This window comes from Typopeltis vanoorti, chromosome 15 (genome assembly GCF_054136105.1).
Source record: "Typopeltis vanoorti isolate ZY-2024b chromosome 15, IOZ_Tvanoo_1.0, whole genome shotgun sequence".
NCBI lineage: Eukaryota > Metazoa > Arthropoda > Arachnida > Uropygi > Thelyphonidae > Typopeltis > Typopeltis vanoorti.
The window spans coordinates 69,065,406-69,090,306 of record NC_143563.1 but is presented as its reverse complement, the minus strand read 5'-3'; the positions used below and the strand labels follow the sequence as shown (position 1 = coordinate 69,090,306).

Sequence of the window (24,901 nt, the reverse complement as noted above, 5' to 3'; positions counted from 1 at the left end):
CCATAAGAGACAATCCCTTGCTCTCATTAGAAACACTTGCGAAGGTGTCTTAAGGAAAAAAAGTGAGGACTTTTCTAGAATCCGAGTTTTGTAAAGTTGAAAGGCGGTAAATCCTGAAACTGGGAACTAAAGGCATTTAAAGGGAAGGTTTAGTCAGGAAGAGATTTAGGAAGGTGCGGAAAGGAGGAGTAGAATGCGGGAGGATATTCCCTGATTAGGAGATCTCGAGGCGATATTCACTAGGTAAGTCTCAGTTGGTGCGCACATCATTTCTGCTTACACATCTCGGGAGGTTCGGTACGAGCGAGGTCTATAAGATTGGCGGGAAGTGGTAATGGAGTCTCACACCCTTGCTGTAGATGAAGATGCTGGGCTTGGGCCGCTACCGTTCGTCACAATTACAGTTGGGGAACCAGGGCCATTCGGGATTGATGTACTTGCCATTTGACTGTCTGAGCTTTTGGATTGCTAGAAAAGAACAAAAATGATTCAATAAAGGACATTAAGGTCACATACAAATTTCATTCAAGTGTCATTGGATACTGTAGTTAATATTTGATTAAAAACGAACGTTCAAGACTCTTTTCTTTAACATATTATCTTTTTACATTAAGGATTTCCCTGCTTAGTATTCTGTTCTCGTCCAGTTTTGAACCTAGTCATTTTCTATTTATGTGTAAAAAACGAAGTAGTTTATTTTCTATTGTGTTTGTGTATTAGCTGTCTATTTTCCAAAAGTGAACCATATCCATGTAATGCAAAGAAAAGACAATTAAAAAAAAAACAGATGTGAAGGTGAGAACCAGACTGCAGTATAGGACTGCTGCACGACAGGGGGCATTATTTAGGCAAGAATGAGACGATGTGCACGATGTCTTGCACTGAAGACGCACTCCGACTTCCATATACAGCGAGATGCTCCTGTAGTCATAAATGCATGCATACGAGTGATAGACACCACCGGAAGTTTCCTTATGCACTGGTTTTTCCATTCTGCACGTAATGCACATCATGAGAAACGCATGATCTCTCTTTCTCTCTCTCTCTCACACATACACACACAGTGGGTTCACCTCTCTCACCAAGTGTATCCCCTTCTCCAAGGTGCATTTATATATTACGCACACAAGCGTGCTCTGAATGTCCTGTGCAACCACACCAGCATTGCTATCAGTTCCTTTACACCTCTCATATATACTATGCTGCAAAAGTTTACGGCTACAGCGTTCCACAAATTCTTTATTTTCACAAACTTCAATACGCCGTTTGCGCACCTTTGGCAATGATTACAGATGCCATTCTCCTGATTATTTCCACTGAATGTTTAGTAACGGATGCAAAACATTTGACCACTACTCCATTAAAATAACAATTAGTGTCTGAAATGTTGGATGTGTTATTCTCGCCCACAACTAACGCCAGACTTTTCCCGGATTTGGACGATATACTGACCACTCTGACTTTTGCATTGTCTTCACAACATGTCAACACAACCAGTGCAATATGACATGGTGACATATTGCACTGGTGATATTCGACTGGGGCATTTTCATAGAATCTTTGTAGCTTATCAACACAAAAACTGTCCAAAAGAAATGTCGGATTTCATTTTTCAGGACGCAAAAACGCAATACGATCCAATGCAAACCCGAAGAAGTATCCTTGCACCACACCATACCACGACATCACAAATGTGGTTGCATACTCTGGTAAATAAGGTTACCCAAGTAGTCGGCATATAGAAAATTTACAGGTTTATTTGAAAAATAATTATAGTTATTCATTACATTCTACCATAGCTTTCCATCAGCCGTTCAATCACAGAGAAATGTGTCACTCAAGGTGAACAAAAGTATTATTTTTTGGGATGATTTTCGGTTTGTACGTCATAGTCTTTGAATGGAAACATGGCTATGAAATACAGTATATATTTATTGTTTCTATATAAACTGATTAAGATGTATGGGTATATGCTTAAGCTTTGGAAACATACACAAACTTCAGCGTTAAGCTCCTCTTGGTTAAGGGAATTCAGTCATGCATCACAGAGAAACTCATCCTTTCCGTACGTTCTCATATCTTCACATCATGTGATCTTTCTGATAGTTTTTGTGGACTTCCATATTTCCATCTTTAAAGAAAGCTAGTAATGGTTGGCACGATTCTATAATTGCGATGCACTTGCGAGAACCAATATTGATAACTAGTGCGTTAGCCTTTGATAATGCCTTGTATTTACAGTATGTTAATACAAAGTCCTGGATAATACCCTGGATCTTTTCATCATCCTCATCATCAATGGTTCAAACAGGCACTTAAGCGACCCCAACCTTCCATGTATCCTTAGATTTCGTAACCGTAAGCGAGGATAAGGTGGTTAATCCTATACGTAATCTTTTGTCTGCAAATTGTGTGTGTGTTCTACTAGCCGATTAGCCTGGTTGCAGGACGAAAAACCGGACTTTTAGTTGAGGAAAAAAACCCTTCTGTTTCCGTGACCGGCTCACTCATCTCCAGCTGAAAAGCCCTGATAAAGATTCTTCGTGTCCTAGACGAGATTCGAACAGTCTTTCCAGTCAAAGGGTTTTATCTACATGATTTTAATAATGAAAGACGCCATACTCTGTCTAAATTAGGCATACCCTCGACGTTCTTCAACTCTAGATATAAATCAGAGTAACATTCTCAAAACAGATTGGCCCCGTACCACATATGGCCTCTTTATTTGAAAATAACATATCGTAAAGGGAAATTATAGTATGTAACAAACGAAATAAACGGTACTCTCGTACACTGACTGAGCTACGCATGTTCTTTCCTGGATCCCTTTCTTAGCGAATGATGTTTGTGTAGGAAATGTTGTGTACTATGCTGCTCACAGGTTTCCTATTACAGTTTCACAAGGTTTATTATTAGATATCCAAATAAGGATTGGGAAATGTCATGGCGTTCATATTTATTGTGAAGAATTTCCGAAGTGATTTTACACTATTCGACAAAATTAACAACACAGTTAAAAAGGTCGGTGTTACTCGTACACCGGTGAAGCAGGACAAACGTTGGTATGGGTATGGTGGTGTACAATATAATAACAACGAAATGGGATGATAACAAGTTATGTCAAACAGGAATTATGAATATTACGTAGGGGTATATGAGAATTGTCTGAAAATGACTTGACAGATATCGATACAATATACTAGAAAAAATTGTCACAGATTAGTACGGCATGCGATTCTCTCTAACAACTAAACAGGCCGGTCTGCAGCAGTGAATGATACTTGATATAAGGGTGTCTATAAGAGTCTATGGCAGAAAATCCCATTCTTCCACCAATGCAGACTTTAGCTTACCAAGTGACCAAACTGTCAGCGTGAAATAGCGTCCAAGGATATATTACACATGTACAATTGGATTTAAATCTGGTGATCATGCTGGCCACTGTAATCGTTGGACATCTTCAGTTTCAAGATATCCTTCCACTACTTGAGCTTTATAGACAGTGGCATTATCATATACATAAAAATGCATACGGGTCAACCGCATCCTTACAGAGTCGCACATAGGGTTCAGGGATCTGTTTTCAGTACTTCTGAGCATACGGCAGCCCTATCAAAAACTGAAGAGGAGTGTCGTCGTTAATCATTATTCTGCCCCATACGGGTGCCTTTGCAGTAAGTGTCCCATTCTTTGATATTGGAGGGGATGGCACCGCATATCTTATTCTCTTTACATCAAACCACGTGTAGACCGTTTGTAGGCTAAAACGGGACTCATAAGGAAACAGACATTTGTCATGGGTCCAAGTCACATACTCACACCTATCACTGAGTTCTCTGGTAGTTTTGAGGTAAATGGGATACAAACCTGGCTTCCTTGCATAGAGTCCATTTGAATTGAGCCTTCTTAACACAGTCGGGTTGGAAATGTTTACATCTGTGACTACAGCAACCTCAAAAGAAAAGTGGAGCGTGTCATTAGGGCCATAGGATCCATTCGCTATTGAAGAGTATAAATATTTAGGTTTCATTGATTGGGATGTAGTTTAGCTTGTGTTCAGCAACCTTTCTATGAAAATTGAGGGCCATGAAGATCAGTATAATGTTCTATCTGGCACAGCAGATCCATGAATTCCTGGGTGAGATAATTTACTGATGTACGATGAAATGAATAAAAATCCTCTTCAGTGCTCCTATATCCTCCCGTTAGTTTACGTGTACGACACTGTTTGGATTGTTCGATTGTTCTTTTCATCATCACATTTCCATATTTTAATGCATCACCATAGCTAATTTCCAATATTCTTATTGTAAGGAACTGCGCAAACTGATTGATAACTATTATACAACTTATAAAAAATTTTTCCTTTTTTGTCGCTGTTGAATTATGGCCGAAGCAACTAAGACTATACGACTAGTATATTATGTCTGCTAATTGAAGAAAAATCCGAGTTTCTGGGAGGTAAAACTGTCATCTCCGTATTATTTATTATTTAGCGAATGATAGCATATATAGAAAATAATAAGAGAATAAATCGTTAATGATTTAACGCTCCAGGTTTAACACCTATAAGTTCCAAGATATCTGTTACATGTTCATGATACGGGCTAAATTTCCATACAATTACAGTATGGAAAGCCAGTCCATTTCATTCGTGGAACATCTGTTTGCATCCTTCCATATCTTTTCCTGATCCATTTAAGTGTAGACGACAGCTGTTTTCGAAGGTCAGAACCCTTTATTCTGGCATCGAAAACATGGTCACATATTAGTACGGCATGCGATTCATGCCGTACTAATATCAGGAGTAGTGACATAAGTTAGAGACATGGATCAGGAGTAGTGACATAAGTTAGAGACATGGATCAGGAGTAGTGACATAAGTTAGAGACATGGATCAGGAGTAGTGACATAAGTTAAAGGCGTGCTTCTGCCAGTAAAGTTTCCAGGTTAATGTGATATCCGAGGCCTCATGCAACATTTCGAAAGTATTTCTCTAGACAGCTTGTATAGATTTAAGTCTATGAGCAGCTGCGGGAAATATCTTCATGCATCGGCAAATCATCACTATTCTCAATACTTTTACTCCATAGGTTGCATAAACTGAGGAGAATCAATATTAGTTAGAACTGGAAACCACTACGTTGGTGTTGATCTGATTGTCCCAGAGATAGATCTCATGACTTGGTTGACATAAACATCAACTAGTAATGTGCGTGAGCATTCTTAAGCCAGGCTATGGCACAGTATTCTGCTGTGGAATATACTACTTACGACTATACGACTCTTCATGGGAAGCATCTGCTAGTTTCTGCAATATATTATGACGTGTTATTGCCGGTAATCTTTATCAAGTGATCTTTGGAAGTCAAGAATCTGTCTAGAGTCACTCCCAGAATCTGCTTTGAGATTCTATTGTATTTTATCATATTATTTCTGAAGTAGACTTTAACATATTTTGATTGACTGTTATTTAAATGAAAAGCAGTGGCTTTAGATTTATTCGGATAAGCGCTGTTGTTTAAAGTAGCTGCAAAGTTTTGACACCCTCTCTATGAGACCGACTGACTCTCAGCTGAATCCTGATAAACGTTCTTTGCGTCATTTTAAGTTAAGTAATTTAGCATATACTTTTGTCTTTATATGCAAGTTCTTCATAGTTAGGCAGAATTCGAAAAATGTGTGTTCTTATAATTTTTTGCAACATAGCATATGCATTATGGGAAAAATGCATTCGTTTTAATTACTCAGAGCACATAATTTCCACCTTTTAATAATAGTCTTCTGATCAGCACTTGTTGAAGCCACTTTTGGCCTTCTGATGAAAAAAAAAAAATTCCCACATCTCCCACTTCCTTTTAGATTTCACTGGTAGAGATTCTTGCAGACTGTCAACAAAATAATTGAATCACATGTGGTTGTTGATTAGTTCGATATTAGTGCGGTAGCATATGGCAGGATTTAATCATCAACAGTGTACTTTTTGATCGAAAATATTGTAGCAGTAGATATTAGTAAACAGAGGCTCCGTAGCTTATACAGTTTGACGAAGCCTTTTGGATGGGAAGAACTATGTTCGAATCCTGCCTATTACGGGAAGAAGTGCTTTATCAGGGCTTTGTCAGTGATCCTGAGTTATCAGATCAGAAAAATGAACAGGGAGAACATACGCAATTTACACCCGGAAATGTCTATTTAGATATAAGGCTTATCACCGTATCCTAGGATTATGGTTATGAAAGTCAATATGGGTTAGAGCCACATATTGGTTTTCATAACTATAATTTTAGGAAATGTACCGTGATTTATTATTTTTTTATTATTATTATTTTATTAATTACTGGATATTAGTAAATAATGTAGTTTTTCCTTATTATAAGATATGCGAATTTTATTTTTTTACGAAGCTTTAATTTTAATGAGTATAGCAGAATATTACATGATTGCAATATCAGTCTTACTGGTAACATTTAAAAAATATATATAATTAGTTAATCCCACTATTCACAAAAATTATAATATCGCTACTTGTTAATGATGAGACCCTCTTGCCATTTTCTTTCTTGGAAAAGCAATAAGTTCTCGCTTAATTATAGTCTGTTTTTGATCATTCTTCAGATATTGATCTCATTAAGACTACAGTTAATCCTAACAATTTTTTTGTCTAAATTAATTACTGATTCCTTAAATGTTGAAAGCGATTTTTTTGGAAAGTTTCTTGGTAGTGCCATGTACATCACCTGTGACTACAGTCTTCAATTTTTAATCCACTAAAAGCAAGATGCATGCAGCTCATTTCTTGGGTAATGCATCGCCGATGAATAAAAGAACTAAAAAACACCTGGCAGGTAAGCGTTCGTCTTCCGCTCCTTTCCGTAATATGCTTAAAGATGTGTGAGAATATTTCTTTTCCACAAGGGAAATTAAAAAAGTTGTTGCGAGGGGTTGTTATGGTTTCTACAGTCGTTACGCAAATGCTTATTAATAGCAGTTGGCTGTAAATGGAGGGATTTGAATAATAAAGTTAATGACATGGAACACATCATTAGAAAAACTGTGGTAATTTTCTTGCAGACTGATTGTAAAGTATCTCAGTATCAATGCTCTAGGGTACTTCCAGACAATGTTAACTCCGTGAGCTTCAGTTTTTTTTTTTTTTTTTGAGTTCTAGAAAGGGAAGTAAGTTTCATACAAACACATATAAGACATTTCTTGAGAATGTGACGCACTGGAGGATCATCAATGTCTACATTCAGGTAAATTGTTACAGAGTGTTTTGAATACGGTGTTTTTGGGACGCAGGGGTGTACTTTGCACTAAAGTAAATATTTCTGTAGCGAAAATGAAGTCTATCACGGGGCACCTATGTTGGTTGATCCGCATCTCGAATAAACATATAATGCTAAAGTTTGGTTATTGCTTAGGACACTAATAATTATCATTGAGTGATTATCGGAACAGAAATATAATGCATTGATTTCAGTCAGATACATTACAGCTGACACCATCAGTGTTTATGGTAAAATATAGATAAATGCATATACCGTATGACTGGTTCTGGTATGTTATTTCATCCTGTAGATTTTTAGTTATAAATATACATGATTTTGATACGAGCATATGTACCATACACGATGACAAATACTTGAAATCCCGTTTGGATACTTAAAAACTCAATAAAGTATTGAGCAGTGGGAAAAATATTAAACGTTAGAATTAGAAATTATTAAAACATTATCAGTGTTTTGCTGCCTGACGTTCAGTGCGCCTTGTTAACGCCCTGAAGTCATACTCACCGACCCTATAGGTCAGCATCTATGGCTTGTTAATTTATTAAGGATATTCTTCACACCTTATGTGGGAATGTCCAACGTTTCACGAAGTATGATCTTCCAGATACTGGAAGGTCATATTAAAAAAATAAATAAATAGGTTGTTAACTCTTGATCTCATTAAACCTTGATTCTGGTTTGTTATATCTGAATTCTGTAAATCTTTATAAAGCATTTTTCAAAATTGCACATGACAAGAGCGTAGATTTAAAAACAAAACTTTATTAAACCTACAAATGATGGACTACCTTCGCGCTTCGGGAGCGTACTTATTTTTCACAATAGTACAGCTAGAGACACGTATCACAGTAAGCAATAAAAAAGAATATAATGAATGAAAAATTAAAACAAAATGAAAGCAGGTGTGCAGAGCGGTAGTATTTGAAACTACTCTAAGATATATAACAATATCGTACAACATAGTGTTAAATAGGGAAAAGTGCATTTTAAAACAGGTGTTTTTAATAATTTTAAGGAGTTTTTTGATTTTAGTTTATGATTTTATGAACAAGTAAGTATATACACGTACTGTCATGGCAAGTTTTTTATGTGACATTACTTGCAAAACATCTTAAAAAATATATTTTGTAAACTGGTTTTAGGTTATCCGACATCAGAATTTTTCTTCAATAGCAGTTTTCAATCTATATTAGATTTATTTATTTTCTAATATTATCTATTTTTAGATATATTTTATTTATCAGGTACGTAATTTTGTTTTAATTTATTAACTTATTTTATAATTAAATCTATCGTATTTAATTCTAGACTATGACTAGTCGTGAGAGAGATTATTATGGAAGAAAATACCCAAGTGGGCATGAAAAATGAAAGCGAAAACAAGAAAAAGAAGCGGCCGAGGAACGTCAAAGAAATTCACTGTTTAAATTTATGAAGTTGAACTCGTATATTTGTTCAGATATCTCAGTTGATAATGGGAGTTCTGAAATAGCTACAAACAGTTCTTTGGCTTCAACATTAATTAATAATGAAAGTTCTAAAATACTCAAAGAGAGTGGAGAACATGACGCGTTTGGTCAAACAATGAGTATTGAAGATCCTAAAACTGAAACACCAGAGAAAGGTGAAGTATTTACTATTGATGATCCAGCAACGTGGCCCAAAATTTTGAACAACGCAACACTAACACAAATTGTACAACGTGGTCCATCGTCTCCTTCGACTGAAAATGATTTTCCAAAAGATGACAACAAGAGGTGTTTTTCCACAGCTCACTATGTTAGGACAATTGCTAACGGAGAGAAGCAAAACAGAAGATGGCTTGTATATTCAAACTATTTTTAGATGTATTTTATTTATCAGGTAAGTAATTTTGTTTTAATTTATTAACTTATTTTATAATTAAATCTATCGTATTTAATTCCAGAGTATGACTAGTCGTATGACTTTGCGCCTGAAAGTATCTTCAGGACTGGGGTAAGGTAGTGCAACATCAGGCAACTTTGCATCAGCCTTTGTATCTCCACTACTGGGCCTGGCTCCTACTGACGAGACCTCAATAAAGGTCGAAACCGGTATGGGTAGTGGCCCTTTGCCTTAATGCATAGCATTACACATATCCGCAAGGAGATGTGCTTTGCATTATGGGAGATACTGCGATAGGAGTGATGAGAGCTTTCTCCACCTTTGCAACGAGTTGCCTGATGTTGCACTACCCTACCCCAGTCCTGAAGATACTTTCAGGCGCAAACTTTGTTTGCTCACACTTGGATAAAGGATTAAACTAAACTTACTATTTTTTGTTTTTGTTGCAAATTATTTTCTTCTGATGATAATTTTTTATCTAATAATGGCTTTTTTGACTGGCGACATGTAAATGAAAGATTAAAGTCGCACAAACGAAATCCAGTGCACATGAAATACATGTGGACACAAATGGAATGTAATTTAAAAAATCACAATACAATTGATCAGGCAAATCAAAATGTCATACAATTTGAAGCAGAACGGTTAAGAAATGTTTTAAGACGAATAGTAGCAGCAATTCTTTATTTATCCGAACATAATTTAGCTTTTCGAGGTAATTTTTGATAATTTGTACACAGCCCATAATGGTAATTTTTTTAGGAATCATCGAATTAATTGCAGAATTTGATCCATTTTTAAAAGATCATTTAATGCGATGTTCGGAAAAAAAAATTATACGTAAGAAACAAAATTCGTATCTATCACCCACTGTGCAAAATGAGTTCATTGTTGATATGGGAACCAAAATTCAACAAAATATTGTAAATATGATACGACAGGCAAAGTACTTTTCAATAATTCTCGATTGTACTCCTGATTTTAGTCATCAGGAGCAAATTTCAGTAATTTTTAGATTTTTACATATATTTGAAGCAGATATTGAAATTCGTGAACAATTTTTGACGTTTTTAACAACTAATGACACTACTGGTAAAGATATATATGAAAATATAAAATCACTTTTGAATAAATTAAATCTTAAATTGGCAGATTGTAGATGGCAAGGGTATGATAACGGAGCGAATATGAAAGGAGTATATAAGGGAGTCCGTGCTTACATTTTAAATGGAAACGAAAACGCATTTTATACTCCTTGTTCCTGTCATAATTTAAATTTGATTTTAGGGGATGTCGCAAAATCATCAATTATAGCAATAAATTTTTTTAATGTTATACAAAAAATATATGCATTATTTGTTGACTCAACTTCACGTTTGGACATATTAAAGAAATTTGTTAAACAATTAACTCCAAAACTTATGTGATACAAGATGGGAATGTAGAATAGAATCAGTTAGAGCTGTACGTTTTAATTCCAGAATCTTTAAATGCACTAAAAGAATTATTTAAAACTGCATCAGATAATAGTATCAAAGTAGAAGTGGTTTCAATATATGAACAAATAGATTCATTGGAGTTCATACTAAGCCTTGTAATTTGGTATGAGCTTTTGTCAAAAGTTATTTTAGTAAGTAAAGTATTACAAAATGCAAAAATTCCCATAGATGTAGCAACTAAGCATATTAAAGATTTAGTGCAGTACTTTGAAGAGCAGAGAATATCAGGATTTGATAGCTGTTTTGAGATTGCTAGAGAACTGTCAAATCTATTAGAAATAGAAATTAAATGTAAAGAAAGTCGAGTACGTCGAAGAAAAGTATTTTTTGATTATGAAACGCCTGAGGAATCACACACAGGTGATAACAAAGATAGTTTTATGATAAATTTATTTTTTTGTAATTTTAGATACTGCTCTACAATCTGTCAAAAAAAGGTTTGAATTGTATGAAATTCACCAAAAATCATTTGGATTTCTTTATGATATGAAATTAATAAGAAAAATGACAGAAAATAAATTAAAATTTTGCTACAAACAGCTGTATCAAAAATTAAATACAGATATTGATGAATCTGAATTTTACAATGAATTAATTATTTTTAGAAATATTGTTCCGGAAGATGCACCCACTAATATTTTAAAATTCATAATTGCAAATAATTTCGGATATTTATCCAAATATTACTACGACATTTAAAATATTATTGACCAGTCCAGTTACGGTCGCATCAGCAGAAAGGTCATTTTCCAAATTAAAATTAATAAAAACGTATTTGCGATCTTCTATGTCTCAAGAACGTTTGTGGTCCCTGGCAATAATGTCTATAGAGCATGAAATTGCAAACTATTTGAATTTTGATAGCGTTATAAATGATTTTATTGATAAGCGCATTTAGTTAAATAAAATTTAATATATTAAGATTTCTTTTAAATCTTATAAACTGTTATACATATATTTCATTCTTTATAGTAAAATGAATATTTTTTTCATATTTTATATTATTATTTATATTATTAAATAAATCATTGTTATTGTTCTGGCGTATTTATATGATAATGTGCACTTACATAATAAAATAATATATCATGTACATACAAACACATTTATTTTTTAACTACTTTTTTCCCTTTACTTAAATTGATGCTAAAGAGCATACTTGTTTATTTATGTGCATAAATATTTTTCATATTTGATTTAATTAATTAATTAACAAGATATTCTTCCATTTAAAATTTCCATAAATGTTACTAACTTTCAGGGGCCGCGCTGTTCCATTTCGCACAGGGCCCCGCAAAATGTAGAAACGGGCCTGCTTACAGGTGTTATATTCATACAAAGTCACACCATCTTAGAAAAAAAAAATTGGGCTCTTAAGGTCTTAATACATCGTGTCCATACTTTATGTTTTGTAGATGAAAAATGACTGGAATTACTGCAAAAAAGCATTAGATCAGATCAACTTTCTTGACAAATAGTTTCAGTGAAGCCATTATTAACAAGGTTTTCATCAGCTATATGATGCCTGCCTTTTCTGCTCAAAAAGGAACACATTGCGAAAATTTTACTGCTTCTCAACATCTATGTGATATTTCGTTTTGTCAGAAAAATATCACTTTTCTCTTCACCAAAAGACAACTTTCCTCCACTTAATCCAGGTGCCTGCAAGTGCTCTTGCTCTCGTGTCCGATTTTATTTACAATCTGCAAGATTTGCCTTTGTCCTTCGTGAGGAACATAAATCTTATATCAAGTATCTTTGAGTATGAACAGTCTGGCTTCGCTGAACATGCCACTTCTAATAATCACATAATTGCTTTCGAGTAAGACAAAGATTCTACATAAGAGCAAATTGTTTAGAGAATGTCTTTACAAGAAAACTTGAAAAACGTTGATAGTTTTTCATTGTTGAAAGTCTGCATTGTTGAAAGTTACAACAGATCGGGACTACGTTTATCTTTCTTATTGGAGACAGTACATTTTCAGCTCTGTAATTTGTCCTAATTAATTTAATTTTTTTACCTTTTTATTTTAAAGTAGAAACTGATTGGCTTATTCGTTGATTATTGCCTTACTAAGGTGCTTTTTAGAATCTTTCTGTTAAATGTATATTGTGTTAATTCTTCCAAACTTTCAGTAACCGTGTACTCCTTTTCAAATTTTAGTAACACTGGTGTACTCCCTCTCAAGCAAAAGCAGTTGAGGAGAACTTTCACTCAAACACGAATAATTATAAAGGTAGGCATTTTTTTAACATTTGCCTTATAATAAATCATAAACACCTGAAACAATTTTTTAAATTATTAAATACATTTTAGTTGTAAGAATCCAATATGCATACAGTAGAACAAAAATTATGAAATTTAAATTTTCAATAATAAAAAAAAAAGTTTAATGAGACAAAATTGTTTCAGTTAGTTTGACGAAATCCAGTTCTTTAAAAGATATAAGCGGCGACTTTTGACCACTTAACTCGAATTATTTGAATTTGAAATTGAATTCGAATTTGAACTTTTATTGCAAACAGTTTGAACCATGTAGTTGGAGTGCGGTCAGCCGAACTCAGCTCTAACGGAGGTCATCCGATACATGGTATCCAAGAGACACATTTTTGTTTAAAAATTCATTAAAACGTTATTTATTGAAAAATTAAATATAAAACAGGCCTTCACATATCTGAGACAATACGGCAACAAAAATATTTTTAAAAAAAATCAGAATTGAACAAAAAAGTGCTGCATACCTCCTGAAGACCTCTTGCGCAACCCAGGGGATACGCGTAAATGGGAAGCACTGCCTTGGATACATAAGCGAAAATGATTATTTTATTTATTTAAGTTCACATTTTGCTTTTCAAATTCTAAATGTTCTTAACACGAGAGACCTTTATTATGAATGTAGATATTAAGATCGAAAGTGGCTTGGCGCATTCTTTTTTCCCCTGTTATGTGTGTGCATGTGATTCTCTTCCATTTTTCATACATGGGAGAAAATTTAAGCTAATAGTTAATTTTATTTACGTTAGGGGTCCATATCATAACTAAACACCAGATAATTACACTTAATTATTGTGATGTGTACGAGAGGGGGGGGGGATCTAGAAAATTCTGATAAACACCTGAACAAAAATAATATCGTAGTTATCTGACGATAGGCATTAAACTGTGTAAGCTGCCACATCATATTAACGTGCTTTCAAGTCGTTTGTAAATAAACCTGTTGGTCATTTGTTGTGTAATTCTCCTTACGCTGACGTTAATTTGACTATAATCAACTGCTTGAATGATGCGCTATTTCCTACATTTTCGATGTGTTTTTCTTTGTCTTCTTCCCAAATGTTGAATGTATATTTCCATGATATTTTACTGTTTCCTCAACAGTCCTCTTAATTTTTATATTTGTGTGTAACATTGTATGTGCTAGAATTGAGATCAGTTAATAGTGATGACTTGAAGAAACTAATACTTTCACAAGTTTCCCGTTTCTTTTTTTATTTTTTTTATTAATGATGAAGTTTAATTCCAGACCAGCAATTCTATTTTAGCAACCAAAGATAACCGCTATGACAGTTTTTGCATTCTCCTTACTTAAAAAGCTGTTTTTGTTGAACTATCATCATAATACAGAGCGATGAGTAGAGAACTGATAAGTGTACAGAACACGATTCCCTCGATGCAAAAAGCTAAACGAAAGAACACATGAATTTTTTAAATGGAAATGTTTTATTTCTAGCTAGGCTCTCAGGAAAGTGACTTTATTTTCTCTTTTTATCATTCACCACAAGAATGCATTACCTTATATCACGAGTTCTCCATTAGCAACCGTTTGTCATATCAGTTGTGGATGTTCCATTTAGTTTATCAAAGTGAAATTTTAATTCCCTACGAAACATATTCTTCTTCACAAGGTAACAACACCTCGGCTTATACTTGAACACTCTTTTCTCATTTCAGGCAACACATTAAGAGATGAAAATCACCGCGTTTTATTACTTATGTGTACGTTATTTCCGTATATAATTCTAACTTTATCCATTACTCTTCTGGCGACCAATTCTTGCGTGAATTGAAATTTTGAAATATGCACTGCTTTATATTTCAGCAATTACTGTGATGGCAAGCGTGCAACAGCTGAAAAGAGTATGTCTGGACTCTCTTAAGATTTACAGTAGTAAAATAAAAGTAATTAAAGTTTTTAGGAAATAACAAAAAATGTTATTCTTGGAGTTTAAGTCGCTTTGATTTTTTTTTATATACTGTGCCTCATAAGTTACATTCTGTATTTGTTCTTTTTGGTCTGGTAATTATAAAATAATTGAAACTTAGAGAAGAAAATGCAAATAAAAAGGAGAACAAACTATTTCTATCCGATAACATTCAATATGATTAACTGTAACAGTTGGTCTTCATTTTTTTTCCCCTTCTAATTTCTGTCAAATATTGGAATATTTTTGGAAACTAGTTTTATTTTTTCTAAAACTGTTTGGGTGGAGTAAATATATTTATGGTGATAAACGTTGTGTGCGTTAAAGAAATGACCTTCAACAGCATAGAAGCATTGAGGTTTCGAATCGGTACAATTTCAGATAGTTAACTATCTGAAATTGTATCCTGGCCGCTAGATAGTTAACCTTGATCGAACCGATGATGATACATCAGGTGGTAGGCTTCCACCAGCTTGCCCATAATCCTTCCCCTCCCCTCCCCCCCTCCCCCTTCCTCTACTGCTACAAAGTGCCTGAAGAGAGGCCACGTATTTAGCATGTGAGATGACGTCGCATTCAAATTATGGCATCGGGCACTAAATTCTTTCTCTATGGGTAATACGTCTATCACCTCTCGCTGCATGTTCCTAATGTTTAACTTAAAAAAAGCATTCTGTAATAGTAAAATTAAATAAATGCAGTATTAAAGTGGTTAAAAACTTCTTCAAAATCTTCGCAAAACTTTAAAAACGCAAAGAAATCTACTAAAAATCACAACCACATTCACTTAAACAGCATTCACTAAGACCTGACCCTGTTGTTTTTGACCGAATTCGAAATAGCAGTTACTACACTCCAGGCTATTTGAACTGAACAAACTACCCTCTTTATGATTCCTTTCTGCATAAGAGCCGCGTAGTTTGTGTGATCTGATAAGGTTTACTTGTCTCATTGCGTATCATTCATCTGCTGACTACTGCATCCGTAATTCTGAAAATTCCACTGGCCTCTGTGAATCTTTCAATTCATTCTTATCTTCAAATCTTGATTTCCTACAGGTTAAAATCCAACAGTGACATCATCTTCATTGATGATATTTATGTGCACAACCTTGCAGTGAACGTATAATTTTACTAAGGAAAGATCATCTTTGAGTAACTTGCTCATAATTTATAATACTGCTATGGATAAGTTTAGAGGATATACCATGATACCTTTAAGTTTTGCTGAAGCCTTTGACAAGATTCATATGAAAGACTGCTGCATAATTCGGAAGATATTATAAATTATTAGTTTGGATAAGAAGATGAATGAGTGGCAGATGGCAAAAAGTGATATGCGAGGACGCGAACCTGCTCAATTTAATGTGGGCACTGGTGTACCCCACAGATTATTTCTTGGTCTGTTGTTATTCAATCATTATATTAATGACATTAGAAAAGATTCGACAGGAGACATGCAACTATTTGCTGATGATGTAAAGATAGGCATGGTAATGAAGAATCTTACCGATATGTAGTATTTGCAGAATGATTTGAATAAGCTGGCAATGTAGGCATGGGAAAATACCTATCAGTTAAATGTTAATAAACATAAAGTTATGCACTTTATGTTTATTAACATTGAGATATCCAATGGTGTATCATGTTGGCTGGATTATGCTAGAAGAGACTCACCAGATTTGAGATATTGGAGTAGATGGGAAGTTGAAGTATAAGGGCAATATAGCAAATGCTACGAATACAACTAAGAGGGTAATTGAAATGCTGATGCGACATGTAAGAAAAAGAAACTAATTTTGCCTCTTTACAAGCCTTTAATACTACCACATCTGGATTACTGTGTCTAATGTGTTTCCTCTCCAGATTATTGTGCCACAGGTTCTATTAAAATTATTTTGATCGTGTTATAGAAATTATGCACGAAGGTCTTTATTCCCCATTCTCTTCAATATTTCTTCCAAATACCCAAACCTTGATGTTTGAATAATTGTGTCAAGGCAGTCCCAGAAAAATATTAGCATATTGTCAGTGGCTTTGGACATACACTTCAGCTTCATTCTTTGCTTACAACGCCAGTAACAACTTGTTTCTTTCCATTAGGAGCACCTTCTCTCCATGCGTGCCCTTACTTCTTTCACTCATTAGGATGATGCCAGGAGGTCAGTATTCTTCTTCCCTAGGAAAATCACTATACAAGAAATAATGCATGTCTTACTTCTGTGACGTTTCACTAGAAAAATATCAGGAAAATGTTGAATAACGCGGACACTAAAAACATATAAAATAAAATAAGTTCTAGCCTGATGTTGTATCCAGTTGTACTTATGTGTTCCTGACATCCGTCATATACATCATATCCACACTGTCTTATACTCAAAACGCATTTACCTCATAACATGGAAGCAAATCCACATTCAGCCCATTCAAAAAATAAAAGAAAAGTCTACCAGTTGCCTGATATAATAGAGTAAGTCAACTGTCAATTTCTTCATCACTGGAACACCGCCAGTCAATTAACGAAGATCAGTACGGATACTGCCGCTCAGTATTTAGACCAGATCTTTATCCCTTATCCCTTATCATATCTTATCGTATCCCTTATCATAAGGCTTCCATTCATAAGGCGTTTTGCTTTATAAAATGGTAAGAAGAGACCTTTGCTGTTATATTCGGAATTTCCAGAGTATTTAATAGGGTCTAGAGCAGAGGACTGCAAAGCAAATTGTTATCTGTCACCTGCCTTCTACTTTTTTGTGATTGGATACGCTAGTTTAATAGCCACTTTTTTTTCGGGTCGTTCACTGCGCGTAGAGCGTCCTTTCTTCAGATTTCTCTATCAATGCACATGCATGTCTCAAGGCTCTATTATACTGTACTGATTCCCTTCCATTCTTCAGTAATGATGACGACAGCGCAGTTACTTCAATAATTTCAAAACACGTTTTTTTTTAATTTTCTCGAAAAATAATCTTAGGTCACTCTGCTACCATTGATAAACCCAGATCACGAGATATAAAGATCTCTCTCTCTCTTTATGAAAATTCAAAAATCGCATGAACTTTGAATATCTGTCTTACTGGAATGGGAAACTTAAACCTCTCTAAAAAATTCTTGATGGTGTCTAAAACAGGATACCTCGTTTCTCTCTCTCTCTCTCTCTCTCAGTCTTTCTTACACGAGTACTATCCATCTACTGCCTCAACCTACTGTCTGTTTATGCTTTGTACCTTTTTGGTAGGCATTCCATAGGCACTGTTTTCCACCAAACTAACTGGTACCCATAATTCCATCTCTCCATTTTTTTAAGCCTACAATTATAACAAGAGTAACAGCTACAAATATCCATTAGGTGCCCAGTATCATCTGACCACCCACTTAACCTGGTTCTTTTGTGTCTCTTTCATTCCATCTGTCTGCTTCTCTTTTGTGAAATGGCTTTCTCCCTTGAAACATTTTCCAACGACCACAACCTACAGATGCTTAAAAAGAGCAGTAACGAATTCCATTCCTTCTCTTGTTGTAATCTTTCTTTGCCCATAGATAGCACTAATTTATAATGATATATATAAAAAGGATCTCATAAACTCGCCTCATAACTTTAATTCGTTCGGCATAATATAAACAAGTACTTTACGAGTGATTCTATCGAGTGATTGATAGCAATTCTTTTGATAATGATCATTGATGTCAGAAATAAATTAGAAAGTGATGCAGTTAATTATGATGGAGTAGCCGAATAGTTAGTAATTCCATCATGAGCAAGTCTGCCCCTGTTTCCCATAGTGAGATTCTGTAGCTCCGTCGGTAAGGTTGGAAGGACCTGAATTTGAATCCTCTCTAGGATGCGAAGCACCTTTATAAGAGTTTTTCGTCTGAAAGTCAGTTAGCCGGTCTCGTTGTTGTTGCAGGATTTTTACTGTAGAAAATTCCACATTTTTTTATCCCAAAAAACAGACAAATCGGTCACAAGAATAGACACGCAATCAGCGGATATAATATACTCCTCTTATAGCTTTAGTTACATCGTCCATAATTCAAAACAAACTCAGCTCTCTGGTAGTGGTACTATACTGAGAGAAAGCAAGATCCTTATTTGCATTCAAAAATGTTTGCTTGTTGGTGGCTGTAGTTAAGTCAGTTCAGAAGCGAAAAATTATATTTTACTTGGGAAATAACATAGCATTCTCATCTGAAACCTATAAGAGACATTTATTCTCATACGTGAGCATTTCTTTTTCAGTAGTAGGCAAAAAGTGGCTCTGTGGCTTCCCTAGGCGAAGATTATCGTGAACAGCGGAAGTTTTATGTATAATTTGATAATATCTGTACAGAAGCAAACCAATGTGTTATACTTCTTCACATTGACAATTTTTATAAATTACATTAGAAAGAAATGACATTTTATTCTAATATTCTAAAGTGTAATTATTTTTAATTGTCTACTTAATGTACTTGAAACTGTTAATAAGGCGGGTGTTAAGTTTTAACCAAATTATGTAAGCAACAAATATCAAAATTAACGAAGGAAACCACCTTTATTTTTAAAAGGTTGCTATTCGTATTTAAAAAAGGCGCATGTCTTCCGAAGGCAGCAGGTTTTTTAAGCTGATCTAATTAGACGTTCTCAAATGATGAGATGTGTACTGCAGTGGAAGTGCGCGCATATGTGGATACCAGGGATATGTGTATTTTGTAATTAATTGTAAAACGACAATAACTCCCCTTCCCCCCCACACACAAATACTGCCTGTTGCTTTCTTGTAAGTGACTGCGTTGTGCTCTGTTTCCACATTTCCCAGAATTCAAAAGCTTCTGACAAACAACTAGTCTCACTTGGATATCATTTGAGATATATAATGCATATTGAATGTAAAAGAAGAAAAAAAAAACTTAAAGAACGAAAGAAATCTTTTCTCCAAATTTACCACTGCATTGAATGTTTTTTATTCCTTTGCTTCATTTTTACTTGGTTAATTTTGAAATTTAAATAAAAATTATTGAGTAAGGTTTGAAGCAGGGACGATGGATTTGAAACAAGCGCATGAGATTTTTGACTATCAAAAGGTCATAGGTTAAAAAGCTTTTCGTGCGTGTTGTTTTAGAAAAGGAAAAATGACATATTCTGAAAGATAATGTTTTCTAAACCTCTGTAATTTTGTGAAATTTGATATTTCTTTAGTATTTTAGCCAGAAGATAAAACGTTTTATCTCTTTGGGCCCATGCAACAGAACTACTCTGCTCGTATGTCAGTTATTCACATGCTTTAGCACATCCACTGAGACAACATGCTAATTACTCTAAATTGCGGATTACAGTGCAACAGCTGGTGAACTACACTTAAACCTCTTGTCAGTAGTAAAAAAAAAACAACTATTGTTTGAGATTCTTTTACTCCGCTATGCTTAAATTAGGATTTTTACGAAAATTGCATAATTGATGAGAAAATGAACTGTCGTAATTAATTAGATAGTTAACAGGTAATTAAAGATAAGACCTGCGGCTTTCTAGGAGATGAAAAACAGAGCATATCCTGAAACACTTTTCAATAGCAAAATGAATAAAATAAATCGATCGTTCTACTAGGATGGCTCAATCTTGAATAATTAATTCAATAGAGTATTAATAGTAGAGTAAAAGCAACTTAACGAAACGGTACAAGCAATAATAGCTCATGACACTCAGAAAACTGTTAGGATTATGATTATAATGTTTGTTTCATTAAAATCTTAATGCTTAAGAGTATTGTATTTGCTTTTAATTGGTAAGAGACCGAAAGTGGGTGATGTTTCTTATTTTTTCCTTAATGATAAATCTAGGCATATTGTGTTCTTTGAATTCGGACAAGTCTTTGTTGAAAAATATATGATATAGTATACTGTGCGTGTTCGTGCACTGAGTAACAAGGCAGTAATACAGAGTGTTTCAAAAAGAATGTCCCGACTTGAAAATTGTATATCTCTGCATTGAGCAGAGATATACAATTGGGCACATTGAGCATTTGTAATTGTGATGAGTGAAACTTTAGGCCTTACTTCATACTTGGTAATTTATTTTGTAACTGTACCACATTTTCATTATTAAATATAAATATTTGAAATCGGGTCATTCTCTTTGAAACACCCTGTAGTTTCTACAACCGCACCTAAAATTCCATTTCAGGTGCGGTCGTAGTAAATGTTGTCAATTTACAATTGACAAAATTTTAAATCCTTAGAATGAAAAAAAAATTCTGTTCCTGTGAAAAGTAAAAACTAAACAGAAATTAATCATTCTAAACGACCGCTTACCTTTTTTTCTGCGTCCGAAAGGACCGAGAGAGCGGCTGGTCTGTCTCGACGCTTATCCATGCTGTCTCTAATAGGAGGACTGCGTATATAGTCTGGGCTAGCAGCTCTGCTTCCTATAACAGCAGAAGCAAGAATTGTGTAACTTTACAGTATAAAATTAATTAACGAGTAGTAAAATAACAAGCAATTAAGCTAACCTATGTAAATAAAAAGAAAACAGTGCATACTATTATTTGCTGCTATGTGTCAGCCAGCTTATCATGCGCTATACAGTAGCGAACGAATTAATTCGAACGAGCCGAATTTTCGTCAAGGTTTTGGTTTCGATTTACCGTTTTCGGGTTTGGTTTTACTTCACTATGTTCGTTGAGGTGTTGTTGTTGATTTTTATGGCACAAAGACATCAAAGGTCATACTGCAGCGTCTGGACACAAGTTACAGCAGTGCGTAGGTAGACCGTTAGTAGGACAATCACAGACATCCATACCCACGGCGAGATTCGAACCCGCAGCCTTTTGTCAGGAGAGCGGAACGCTAACCACTCGGCCAACCAGGCAGGCGTTGGTTGAGTGCTTCGTGTTTTAACTGTCTGTACGATGTTTATTAATAGTGTTGTGCAATTTAAATAGTGTAAACAAGTTGACATTTGTAGTGTTTTATTCATTTTGTGCAACTATAAAATGGATACATATCCAAGAAAGCGTTCAAAAATATGTACTCTTTCTAAAATATGTTCGAATAAAATAAAAATATGTTCAAAAATATGTACACATCCATGACTCAAAGACAAATTGTCAATGAGTGCGGTGTTGGTTTGGGTACTGTTAATACGATATGCGATTTGAAAGAGGTTTAGGGACACAGGTACCTTTTTTCCTTAGAGAAAAGATAAGTTTACTAGTTAGGAAAATGAAAATGAATGTAAGATTATCTGCTGTAGACATTTAAATAGAGACTTCAGAGCTATTAGGATTAAGGTTTATGACATGACAGTATGTGGAAGATTATTGGAAGCAGGGAGGACTGCCCATAGACCAAACAAGAAACAACTGTTGACGAAGTCTGTGGAAGAAGGTCATATTCTCAGATGGGATTCATTTCTTTGTCCAAGGGGGGGGGGAGAAATATTGGAGAAAAGCGTGTTTCCACACATCCAGAAAGACAAAGAACTCGTCTTACAACAGGATATGGTTCTATGTTACACTTCAAAAAAGTGAAGGAGTTCCTCAAAAATCACGACATCCAATTGCTTCAGTGACCAGGTAACTCTCCTAATGGAAAATTTGTGGGCCATGAAAAAGAGACTTGGAAAATTAAATTGGTAAATTTAAAACCTAACTTAATACAATCCATTATAAAGTATGGTTTCGAGATGCAGAAATAAGAAAAATGTGTTCTACGTTTGTTGAGGCCATGCCTAAACGAATTACTGAGCCTAGTAGGAACAGAGGAGCACATAAATTATCAGGTAAAGTTGGAGTTTAATTTATGTACTTATTTTCTTGCAAAATTAAAATTTTTCTTAAAAATATGGGTGTTCGGATTAATTATTTGTTAGCTACTGTATTTGTGTTAATCTGTGGTATATTGTACTGTACTTAGTTCATTAAATATCGATTAAAATGAACAAAAAACATCCATGATTTCAAGTAAAAACATAATTTAAGTTGACTTTTAAGTTAAGCAAAAGACCTCAGAACTTTAATTTAATTTGAATCTGTTTCGATCTCATTAATAATGTCGAATTGTTTATGCCTTTAAAGCTATGCAAGAATAATATGTGATTTTTATTTCGGTTTCTATCAAAGCATTGTTATTCACAATACGTTGATAGAAACTGCAGTACTCTGCACATCCTATTTATAGATTTAAACATTTCAATTCGGGAATATAGGATGACGATTGTGATATGCCAAATTAATATGCTAAAATAAAATTTATTATATTAAAAGACAAATTATAAATGGCAAACCTAATTTTCTGTTAATTGGGGTATCTTCATCATAAATATATAAAGAAATAATTGCATAATTACAACACTAACAGAGAAGCGATTACGATTGACCTTTAAAAATGCAGATAAAAATATTTCTTGAAGAATTTTCAATAATGTTCTTGCGATGATAACTGCTAATGTAGAAAATGTTAATGCATAAAGGCAGTTGCCGATTTTAAGGTAACTGCGTTTCTGAAAACATCATTACTCTGACAAGAAAAAAATGATTGATGACATTCATTTTTTAGAGAATTTTCATCGCTCATGAAAATTCCAATACAAACGAGTAGGGAGTCTGTGGTGGCACGATAACAATTTTATTGAAATAAGCTGGCGCGTGGAATATTTTTGACAGTTCTTTCTACTCAATTGGATGCATGTCTCGTATATTTTTGACAGCAGTCGCAAGATATCATGCGAACATCAGCCTTGACGAAAGATAAATATATGAACTTAATACGCTTTGCGTAAGAAGACATTATAGACAAGAGTTCCCGAAGAACTGATTATCTTAAGTAAAGTTTCATCTCTTTAGCTTATGACCATCCAATTTGCATCCTGCGCATAAAATTTTATCTTAAATATTCATCGCAAGCCACTAACGTTTTTTTTTTTTTTTTCCATCAGTTGCAGAATTCTTCCTCTGCTTTTCAGTCGTCAATAAAAATGCTGCTACTAGATGATCCTTAACACACGTGGTAATTAGGAACGTTGAAACGGTCTTGCCGAAACTACCTAGCATCAGTAAGAAAATATCAGAAGTGGGCAATGAGTAAAGAATTATTCCAGATAACTCCATCTGTTATCTTTCCGCCCATCCTGTCTGTTACGTGGGAACCCAGTCCATCTGTAGCTTCTTAAAATTCACGCTCTTAAAATTTTTCTCATTTCACATTCAGGAAAAGCTAAGCGAACGTCTAATTTGCTTGCGAACGACATTAGATACTATACTCTGAGTCAATTAACCTTCTTGTGGCGTGTCTGCGAACCATTAAACACCATTCACGTGACATTATTTAATGTCGCGGCTGGTCTAAAAACAACAAAAAAAATATGAGCCTGAAGTTTTCTTTAAGTTCCGATAGGGGTCGCAGTTATTAACGATGGTTTGAGCGAAATAGATTTTTCTAAGTACTTTTGTAATTAGGGCAAACTGCTGGATTTCTGCTAATGTCTCTTGGAAGTAGCTGTCACATGACCATAAAATTGTCATTGACGCAGTGGCCCTCTTCAGCAAGGAAATCGAAGAATACAAGCGAGCCATAAGGAACAGGCGTTGAGTTTAATTTGTCTTTCTGGTTGTTTTAATGGCTGGTATCGTGCAGTGAATTTGTCAGAAACCAGAAATCAGGACTGAAGTACGAAGTGTTGTACATATAAGTACGTCTGATTGATTAGTTGCGCCCTCCAGCGACTGAGGATTAACTACTGCAGTGCATCGATCTGAACAGGTACACTGTTCTATCTTGATAGAGAATTCAGGTAAAAAAAAACTAACTGCGACAATGGACTTGACAGGATTCTCATGGTTGCCAAAAATTCCAACACAGTATTTTTAAATGATCGTGTTCAAGGATCTTGTCCCACAAGACTAAACTTGCATTGAAATCAAGAGCAACAAACGATGCTAATCAAGAGAATTACTTTTTTTTTTAAAACTTGTAAATGTTTACCTTGTCTTGAAGGAACAGGCGATAACTGAGAACATATGCTGAGCTGTCTTGATCCCGGCATTTCTAGACTTGTATGACTTGC

The 24,901-nt window shown here is 34.6% G+C and overlaps 1 protein-coding gene and 1 long non-coding RNA gene across 2 annotated transcripts in view; one reads left to right on the top strand and one right to left on the bottom strand.

Moving 5' to 3' along the window:
- Positions 1-235: 235 nt before the first annotated feature.
- LOC150098852 (uncharacterized) lies at positions 236-24,901 on the bottom strand. Its single transcript, XR_016549457.1, has 3 exons — positions 24,820-24,901; positions 21,151-21,263; positions 236-468 (listed from the first exon to the last, which is right to left on the bottom strand). It is a non-coding gene; the product is annotated as an uncharacterized LOC150098852 (long non-coding RNA).
- LOC150098851 (fas apoptotic inhibitory molecule 1) overlaps positions 9,098-24,901 on the top strand; it is a 334,537-nt gene continuing 318,733 nt past the window's right edge. The window contains exons 1-2 of the mRNA XM_090404683.1: positions 9,098-9,155; positions 12,822-12,894. The gene's annotated coding sequence lies outside the window, so the exon portion shown is untranslated. The remainder of the gene's footprint in view (positions 9,156-12,821; positions 12,895-24,901) is intronic.